The 9,689-nt window shown below is 43.0% G+C and overlaps 1 non-coding gene across 1 annotated transcript; it reads left to right on the top strand.

Moving 5' to 3' along the window:
* Positions 1-987: 987 nt before the first annotated feature.
* Positions 988-1,095, top strand: LOC130937323 (small nucleolar RNA R71). The gene has a single exon (XR_009068545.1). It is a non-coding gene; the product is annotated as a small nucleolar RNA R71 (small nucleolar RNA).
* The last annotated feature ends 8,594 nt before the right edge of the window (positions 1,096-9,689 follow it).

Here is a 9,689-nt window from a genome sequence, read left to right as displayed (position 1 = left end):
AGTCTCATTTCCAAATAACTTGTCATTTAGCTTCATGATTGCTCCAAGGTATTTAGCAACTTGCTCTTCAGTGACATACTCATCCTCTTCAGAGGAAGAATACTCATCAGAGCTCATGAATGGCAGAAGTAAGTCCAATGGAATCTCTATGGTCTCATTTTGAGCCTCAGATTCCCATGGTTCCTCAGTGGCGTTCACTTCCTCTCCTTCCTCTCCAAATTCGGCCATGTTGATGGCCTTGCACTCTTCTTTTGGATTTTCTTCTGTATTGCTTGGAAGAGTACTAGGAGGGAGTTCAGTAATTTTCTTGCTCAGCTGTCCCACTTGTGCCTCCAAATTCCTAATGGAGGACCTTGTTTCAGTCATGAAACTTTGAGTGGTTTTGATTAGATCAGAGACCATGGTTGCTAAGTCAGAGTGGCTCTGCTTAGAACTCTCTGTCTGTTGCTGAGATGATGATGGAAAAGGCTTGCCATTGCTAAACCTGTGTCTTCCACCATTATTGTTGTTGAAACCTTGTTGAGGTCTCTGTTGATCCTTCCATGAGAAATTTGGGTGATTTCTCCATGAAGAATTATAGGTGTTTCCATAGGGTTCTCCTAGGTAATTCACCTCTTCCATTGAAGGGTTCTCAGGATCATAGGCTTCTTCTTCAGATGAAGCATCCTTAGTACTGCTTGGTGCATTTTGCATTCCAGACAGACTTTGAGAAATCAAATTGACTTGTTGAGTTAATATTTTATTCTGAGCCAATATGGCATTCAGAGTATCAATCTCAAGAACTCCTTTCTTCTGATTAGTCCCATTGTTCACAGGATTCCTTTCAGAAGTGTACATGAATTGGTTATTTGCAACCATTTCAATCAGTTCTTGAGCTTCTGTAGGTGTCTTCTTCAAATGAAGAGATCCTCCAGCAGAGCTATCCAAAGACATCTTGGACAGTTCAGAGAGACCATCATAGAAAATACCTATGATGCTCCATTCAGAAAGCATGTCAGAAGGACATTTTCTGATCAATTGTTTGTATCTTTCCCAAGCTTCATAGAGGGATTCTCCATCCTTCTGTCTGAAGGTTTGGACTTCCACTCTAAGCTTACTCAATTTTTGAGGTGGAAAGAACTTTGCCAAGAAGGCATTGACTAGCTTTTCCCATGAGTCCAGGCTTTCTTTAGGTTGTGAGTCCAACCATGTCCTAGCTCTGTCTCTTACAGCAAAAGGGAATAGCATAAGTCTGTAGACCTCAGGGTCAACCCCATTAGTCTTGACAGTGTCACAGATTTGCAAGAATTCAGCTAAGAACTGATGAGGATCTTCTAGTGGAAGTCCATGGAACTTGCAATTCTGTTGCATTAGAGAAACTAATTGAGGCTTAAGCTCAAAGTTGTTTGCTCCAATGGCAGGGATAGAGATGCTTCTCCCATAGAAATCGGGAGTAGGTGCAGTAAAGTCACCCAGCACCTTCCTTGCATTGTTTGCATTGTTGTTGTTTTCGGCTGCCATGGGTTCTTCTTCTTTGAAGATTTCTGTTAGGTCCTCTACAGAGAGTTGTGCCTTAGCTTCTCTTAGCTTTCGCTTCAAGGTCCTTTCAGGTTCAGGGTCAGCTTCAACAAGAATGCCTTTGTCTTTGTTCCTGCTCATATGAAAGAGAAGAGAACAAGAAAATGTGGAATCCTCTATGTCACAGTATAGAGATTCCTTGAGGTGTCAGAGGAACAGAATAATAGAAGAAAGAGGTAGAAGAATTCGAACTTAATCAGATAGAGTTCGAATTGTGCATTGAGGAGGAGTGGTACTCCATAAATAGAAGGATGTGAGAAGAGAGGAAGAGCTTTTTCGAAAATTAAGTTAAAGAATTTGAAAACATTTTGAAAAACACTAATTAATTTTCGAAAATAAGAGTGGGAAAGAAATCAAGTGATTTTTGAAAAAGATTTTGAAATTAGAAGTCAAAAAGATTTGATTGAAAACTATTTTGAAAAAGATGTGGTTAAGAAGATATGATTGGTTTTAAAAAAAATTTGATTTGAAAACAATTTTAAAAAGATTTGATTTTAAAAATTAATAACTTGGCTATCAAGAAAAGATATGATTCAAACATTAAACCTGTTCATACCCTGACCGAGCTCTCCAAACTCGGGAAGTTCGCAGAAGGTCCGACCTCGTCCCAAAGGCCCACGCCTAAGGTCGGACCTCGGACAAATAAAGAAGAAGGCCCATCAAAAGGAACGAAGCCCAAAACCTAAAGGCCGAAAAAGGCCTAGGAAAGGCGGTTCCACAAAAGATAGGGATAAGACTCCCAAAGATAAGATAAGAATATCTTATCCAGGGAAGATCACGACCAACCACTATAAATACACTGGAGCACCCAGGTATAACTCATACTCTAATTCTACTCAATATCTGCTTGGACCCATGCTAACTTAAGCATCGGAGTGTCATTGCAGGTACAACCCCCAGCCGCTCAGCACACCAAGCTCGGGTCACGGAACCCCTACCCCGGGTCTTGCCAGACGACCGAGCTACACGTTTCAGGTAACCCTCGGAACATTGGCGCCGTTGCCGGGGACCCTAGAAGTCATCCCTTTACCATGGCGGACGACCCTCCCAACAATAACCACGCTACATCAGAACAAGAAGAGGAAATTGACACCGGAGAACGACTGGACAGCCCTCTATCACCACGCACTCCAGGAGGAAACAAACAGAATCGCCCAAAGACATCACTTCCAAACAAAAATCCACAAAATCCCGAAAAAGAAGAGAGCTCAGAAATTCTAGAAGCAGTACGGGCACAGCAAAACCGACTGAAACAACTCGAAGAGGACATAAAAAAGCAGAAAGAAACTGAACAAGATTTGAGAAGGGAAGCTCGCAAGCGCAGAGAGTTAGAAGAAAAGCTGCGGAAGATAGAGGCCGAGTTGAAAGACCGGACGGAACGCGGTACCACCCCCGAAAACAACCATGATCCCTTCACGCAAGAGATCATGAAGGAGAAGGTACCGCGAAACTTCAAACCACCTGATATGGATCTCTACGACGGCACCACCGACCCAAGTCACCACCTCAGCAACTTCCGAAGCAGAATGTACCTGGTCGACGCCTCCGACGCGATTCGGTGCAAAGCCTTCCCCACCACTCTCACCAAGTCGGCCATGAAGTGGTTCGACAACCTGCCACCAGGATCAATCTCCAGCTTCGAGGACCTAACCAAAAAATTCCTAACAAGGTTCTTTATTCAAAAGGACAAGGCAAAACATGCCCCCAGTCTACTCGGGATCAAACAGGGTAACCAAGAAACTCTCCGAGAATACATGGAGCGATTCAACAAAGCCTGCCTGGACATACAACACTTGCCCACTGAAGCAGCCATCATGGGACTAGCAAACGGCCTAAAAGAAGGACCATTTAGCCAATCCCTATCCAAACGATACCCGACCTCCTTATACGAGGTGCAAGAGCGGGCAGAAAAATATATCAACATGGAGGAAACCTCCCAACTAAGAGACTCTTCTAGGAAGGAATCAACCTACCCACTCCGAGACCGAGATCGAGAACAGAGAGAAAGAAGGAAGATGCTCGAAAGAGAGGTGGCGAAAAACCCAGAAAAAGGGAAGGGGAACAGAATAAACAAAGAAAATGAGGAAAGGGGCAAATAAATAATGCCTTCACAGAGCCCGAACGGAAATCGAGGAGAAACGGTAAAAAGCAATAAATGCTGAAACGGCCATTTTCAAATTTTGAAAAGACGACTATGCCCGAGCTCGACCTCTCAAAAGGACGAACTCGGACAGGGGCACTGTTCATACCCTGACCGAGCTCTCCAAACTCGGGAAGTTCGCAGAAGGTCCGACCTCGTCCCAAAGGCCCACGCCTAAGGTCGGACCTCGAACAAATAAAGAAGAAGGCCCATCAAAAGGAACGAAGCCCAAAACCTAAAGGCCGAAAAAGGTCTAGGAAAGGCGGTTCCACAAAAGATAGGGATAAGACTCCCAAAGATAAGATAAGAATATCTTATCTAGGGAAGATCACGACCAACCACTATAAATACACTGGAGCACCCAGGTATAACTCATACTCTAATTCTACTCAATATCTGCTTGGACCCATGCTAACTTAAGCATCGGAGTGTCATTGCAGGTACAACCCCCAGCCGCTCAGCACACCAAGCTCGGGTCACGGAACCCCTACCCCGGGTCTTGCCAGACGACCGAGCTACACGTTTCAGGTAACCCTCGGAACAAAACCTTTCTCAACAGAAAAGGCAACATACCTGAAATGTTCAATCAAATCATTAATTGTTAGCAAGTATCTTTGAAAAAGGAAAGAAATTGTTTTTGAAAACATTTGATTGAAAAGATATGATTTGAAAAAGATTTGATTTTGAAAAACTTTGAAAACTTGAAAAAAAATTGGTTTGAAAACAAAATCCTCCCCCTTGTGCCATCCTGGCGTTAAACGCCCAGAATGGTGCACATTCTGGCGTTTAACGCCCAATGCACTACCTTTTTGGGCATTAAACGCCCAACCAGGCACCCTGGCTGGCGTTTAAACGCCAGTCTATCCTTCTTCACTGGGCGTTTTGAACGCCCAGCTTTTTCTGTGTAATTCCTCTGCTGCATGTTCTGAATCTTCAGTTCCCTGTACTATTGACTTGAAAATAGAACCAAGATTAAATACACAATGCATGCAAGACACCAAACTTAAAATTAGACACTAGACTCAAACAAGAAACATAAAATATTTTTGGTTTTTATGATTTTGAAATTTTTTTGGATTTTTCGAAAATTAAGTGGAAAAGAAAATAAAGGTATCAAAATTCTTAATGAGAATTCCAGGAATCATGCAATGTTAGTCTAAAGCTTTAGTCTAAAGGAATTAGACATGGCTAGCCAAGCTTCAGCAGGACATTGCATTCACGAGCTAAATTGATGAGAATCAATCAGCTTTGGTGATGGTAAGAACATCACCTTGAAACACTAGAATTCGTTCTTAAGAATTCTAAAAAATACCTAATCTAAGCAACAAGATGAACCGTCAGTTGTCCATACTCGAACAATCCCCGGCAACGGCGCCAAAAACTTGGTGCACGGAATTGTGATCATCAATGGCGCCATCAACATGGTACGCTCATTGCAATCTCAACCCTCTATCACAACTCCGCACAACTAACCAGCAAGTGCACTGGGTCGTCCAAGTAATAAACCTTACGCGAGTAAGGGTCGATCCCACAAAGATTGTTGGTATGAAGCAAGCTATGGTCACCTTGTCAATCTTAGTCAGGCAGACTCAAATGGGTATAGATGATGAATAAAACATAAAGATAAAGATAGAGATACTTATGTAATTCATTGGTAGGAACTTCAGATAAGCGTATGAAGATGCCTTCCCTTCCGTCTCTCTGCTTTTCTACTGTCTTCATCCAATCCTTCTTACTCCTTTCCATGGCAAGCTTATGCAAGGGTTTCACCGTTGTCAGTGGCTACCTCCCATCCTCTCAGTGGAAATGTTCAACGCACCCTGTCACGGCACGGCTATCCATCTGTCGGTTCTCGATCAGGCCGGAATAGAATCCATTGATTCTTTTGCGTCTGTCACTAACGCCCCACCCTCAGGAGTTTGAAGCACGTCACAGTCATTCAATCATTGAATCCTACTCAGAATACCACAGACAAGGTTAGACCTTCCGGATTCTCTTGAATGCCGCCATCAGTTCTTGCCTATACCACGAAGACTCTGATCTCACGGAATGGCTGGCTCGTTTGTCAGGCGAGCACTCGGTTGTCAGGCGATCAACCATGCATCGTGTATCAGGAATCCAAGAGATATTCACCCAATCTAAGGTAGAACAGAGGTGGTTGTCAGTCACACGTTCATAGGTGAGAATGATGATGAGTGTCACGGATCATCACATTCATCAAGTTGAAGAACAAGTGATATCTTGGACAAAGAACAAGCGGAATTGAATAGAAGAACAATAGTAATTGCATTAATACTCGAGGTACAGCAGAGCTCCACACCTTAATCTATGGTGTGTAGAAACTCCACCGTTGAAAATACATAAGAACAAGGTCTAGGCATGGCCGTGAGGCCAGCCTCCCAAAGTGATCAAAAGATCCAAAGAACAAAAGATTCCAAAGATCAGAAGATTCCAATACAATAGTAAAAGGTCCTACTTATAGGAAACTAGTAGCCTAAGGGTTACAAAGATGAGTAAATGACATAAAAATCCACTTCCGGGCCCACTTGGTGTGTGCTTGGGCTGAGCAATGAAGCATTTTCGTGTAGAGACTCCTCTTGGAGTTAAACGCCAGCTTTAGTGCCAGTTTGGGCGTTTAACTCCCATTTTGGTGCCAGTTCCGGCGTTTAACGCTGGAATTCCTGAGGGTGACTTTGTACGACGGTTTGGGCCATCAAATATTGGGCAAAGTATGGACTATCATATATTGCTGGAAAGCCCAGGATGTCTACTTTCCAACGCCGTTGAGAGCGCGCCAATTGGGCTTCTGTAGCTCCAGAAAATCCACTTCAAATGCAGGGAGGTCAGAATCCAACAGCATCTGCAGTCCTTTTCAGTATCTGAATCAGATTTTTGCTCAGGTCCCTCAATTTCAGCCAGAAAATACCTGAAATCACAAAAAAACACACAAACTCATAGTAAAGTCCAGAAAAGTGAATTTTAACTAAAAACTAATAAAAATATACTAAAAACTAACTAGATCATACTAAAAACATACTAAAAACAATGCCAAAAAGCGTACAAATTATCCGCTCATCAGAAAGGAATTTAAAGGTTACACTAGGAAATGAATAAGAAAAAAATTAAAGAAAAATAAAAATAAAAAAAATGCTTAATCTAGCTCTCCAATCAGTTTAATCATTGTCAAATTCAAACCAATCCCCGGCAACAGCGCCATAAAACTTGATGGATGGAATTCACTACCCTTTCCCAATAATATTGATGAATCCGCTCTTGGCAAGCGCACCAAAATTATCGTCAAGTATTAACCCACAGTGGAGTGGGATCGTATCCATAGAGATTGGTAGATTTGAGCAATTTTAATCAATTGGTGAATTAGTCAAGCTCAACAGAATAAGTTGTAAGTGTAGAATTATAAATGGCAGAAATATAAATGGCAAAGGAATAAAAGAAAGCAATAAAATGCAGAAATGGAAATAACAGGAATGTAAAGGGGAATGGGATTTTGCAGATTGTAAGTAAAGCTATAAAAGAATGGGAGAGATAAGAATAGGGGAATTCATTGAGATCAGGAGATATTGTCTCTTTGGATTAAATCCAGCTCATATCCTCTTCAATCATGCAACTCATTGACCTCTTGGCAATCATGATTGATTGAGCCCCAATCCCTTGGTGAGTCAATCTCTTAGATCTTGATCAATAGCCAATTCCTTGGTCTAATTGCTCATGAAGAGAGATATGCTTGGTCCCTGATTATACCACACATCATCATAGGTCCAAGTAGAGGGAGGATTGTATGTCACCATATCCAAACACCAAAACCCAGATTCTACTCAAGTGTGAGAAGGGATTTCTAGTATGGTTTCATGTTTTCTTTTCCAAGGTTCCCATGAAACCCATTTTGCATTCAATCTCTTTCCCAAGTTAATTGAACACTAAGCATGAAAATCAAAATTCCTTCTAGCAAATCAAAGAGACGATGAAAAGAAGAAGAAATTCACTATCATTAATCCATCAAGTACAATAGAGCACCCTCTCTCAATGAGAAGGAATTTAGCTACTCATATCTCAAAGAGAAAGTACAAAAGATGGAAGAGATGAAGTGTGAAAAGTAAGAAGTGAAATCCCAAAACTAAACTCTGTGACTTGCTAACCCCTTTTCCAATACTTCCAAGGGTATTTATACTACTCCTAGATCTAGAAAATAAAGGAAAATTACAAAAGTGAAAAGAAAATTACAATTTGGAGGGAAAAGAAACTCAACAAATGTGATCTTCCAGCTGTCGTGTGATTGGCGCTTCTCTGGCGTGTCACGCTCCTTCTGTTTCTGATTTGGTGTGCCACACCTCTCCATTCAAGTGGCACGCCGTCCTCTCTTTAACCCCTGGCGTGGCACGCCTTCGAGCCAAAGTGGCACGCCCAAGAAATTTTTAATGGCCAAGTAACCTGGCGTGCCATGCCTTCGACACCAAGTGGCACGCCCAAGGTCATCTTACTTATCTCCATGCTTCTGGAAATTTGTACCAGCGTGGCATGCCCAGGGTCTTGCGTGCTTCGCCCTTCTTAAAGCTTCACCCTCTTGCTGGCATGCCACACCTCGTCATCCTAGTGGAACGCCTGAGTTCATTGGCTCCTCTTCTTCCTCTTTGGAAAATACTACCATCGTGCCATGCCATGTCACGCCCTTCATTTGCTTCTTCTTCTTGCTGGCGTGCCACGCCTCATCTCCCAAGTGGCATGCCTGAGTTCACTGACTCTTTAATTCCTCCTATGGAAAATACTACCAGCGTGCCACGCCATGAGACTGGCGTGTCACACACTTCATTTGCCATGGTCCTAGAGGTTGGCATGCCACGATTGGATGTTCAAGTGGCACGCCAAAGTGGGATGATTGAGCTGGCATGCCACGCCTTCGATACCAAGTGGCACGCCCAGCTTTATTTGGCCTCCTTAGGTACTGGCGTGCCACGCCTCATCACTCAAATGGCACGCCTTAGTGGGACTTCTTGAGCTGGCGTGCCACGCCTTCGATACCAAGTGGCACGCATAGCTTTTGCATTGTCTCCTTGTTCACTAGCGTGCCACGCCTTGTTGCTCATGTGGCACGCCCATTCAATTATGGGTCTTATAGGCTTGGCGTGCCATGCCTTGGTCCTCAAGTGGCATGCCCAAGTGAACTCTAGGGCTGGCGTGCCACGCCTTCAACACAAAGTGGCACGCCATAGTGATGGTTTTTCTAGTAACGAATTGGTGTGCCATGTCCTGCTTCTGGCATGCCACGCCCCTTTGATGGTCTTCATTTTTGCTCTCTAGAATGTTGTACCAGTGTGCCACACCCTTCTTCTGGCATGCCACGCCAATATATTTTTGTGGCGTTGGTTCCATGTGGCATGCCTGCTTCACATGCACAACTTGTTTTGTTGTTTTCTTTCCCATTTTTGATGTCTTCTCCACCTAAAATCCAGCACAAACTCATTTCAAAGCAATATACTATGATATTCATCAATTAAGGCATGAATTGCAATGATCAAATGAGACTATGCCTCTTTTATGGTCCTTTTTATGCGAGAAAAAGGGTAGATGATGTAAGTCATTAACTACTATGAGGCTAGAGTGCAACTTCAGGGACCACATTGAGGCTTATCTCGAAAACAAGCTTGAATGCATATCTCTTGGATTCCTAATCCATGCATTTAATTGTCTTTCCTAACAACAAAGCCTTCAATTCCTTGAGATCAGAGTCTTCGTGGTATAAGCTAGAACTAATTGGCAGCATTCTTGAGATCTGAAAAGTCTAAACCTTGTCTGTGGTATTTTGAGTAGGATCTGGGATGGGATGACTGTGACGAGCCTCAAACTCATGACTGTTGGGCGTAGTGACAGACGCAAAAGGATCACTGGATCCTATTCCAACACAAGTGAGAACCGACAGATGATTAGCCCTACGTAACCCTTAGCTGGACCATTTTCACTGAGAGGATGGGAGGTAGCC

The sequence above is a fragment of the Arachis stenosperma genome, chromosome 6 (assembly GCF_014773155.1).
Source record: "Arachis stenosperma cultivar V10309 chromosome 6, arast.V10309.gnm1.PFL2, whole genome shotgun sequence".
Classification (NCBI taxonomy): Eukaryota; Viridiplantae; Streptophyta; class Magnoliopsida; order Fabales; family Fabaceae; genus Arachis; species Arachis stenosperma.
Note: the sequence above shows the minus strand (reverse complement) of the source record. Positions and strands in the feature narration are given on the sequence as shown.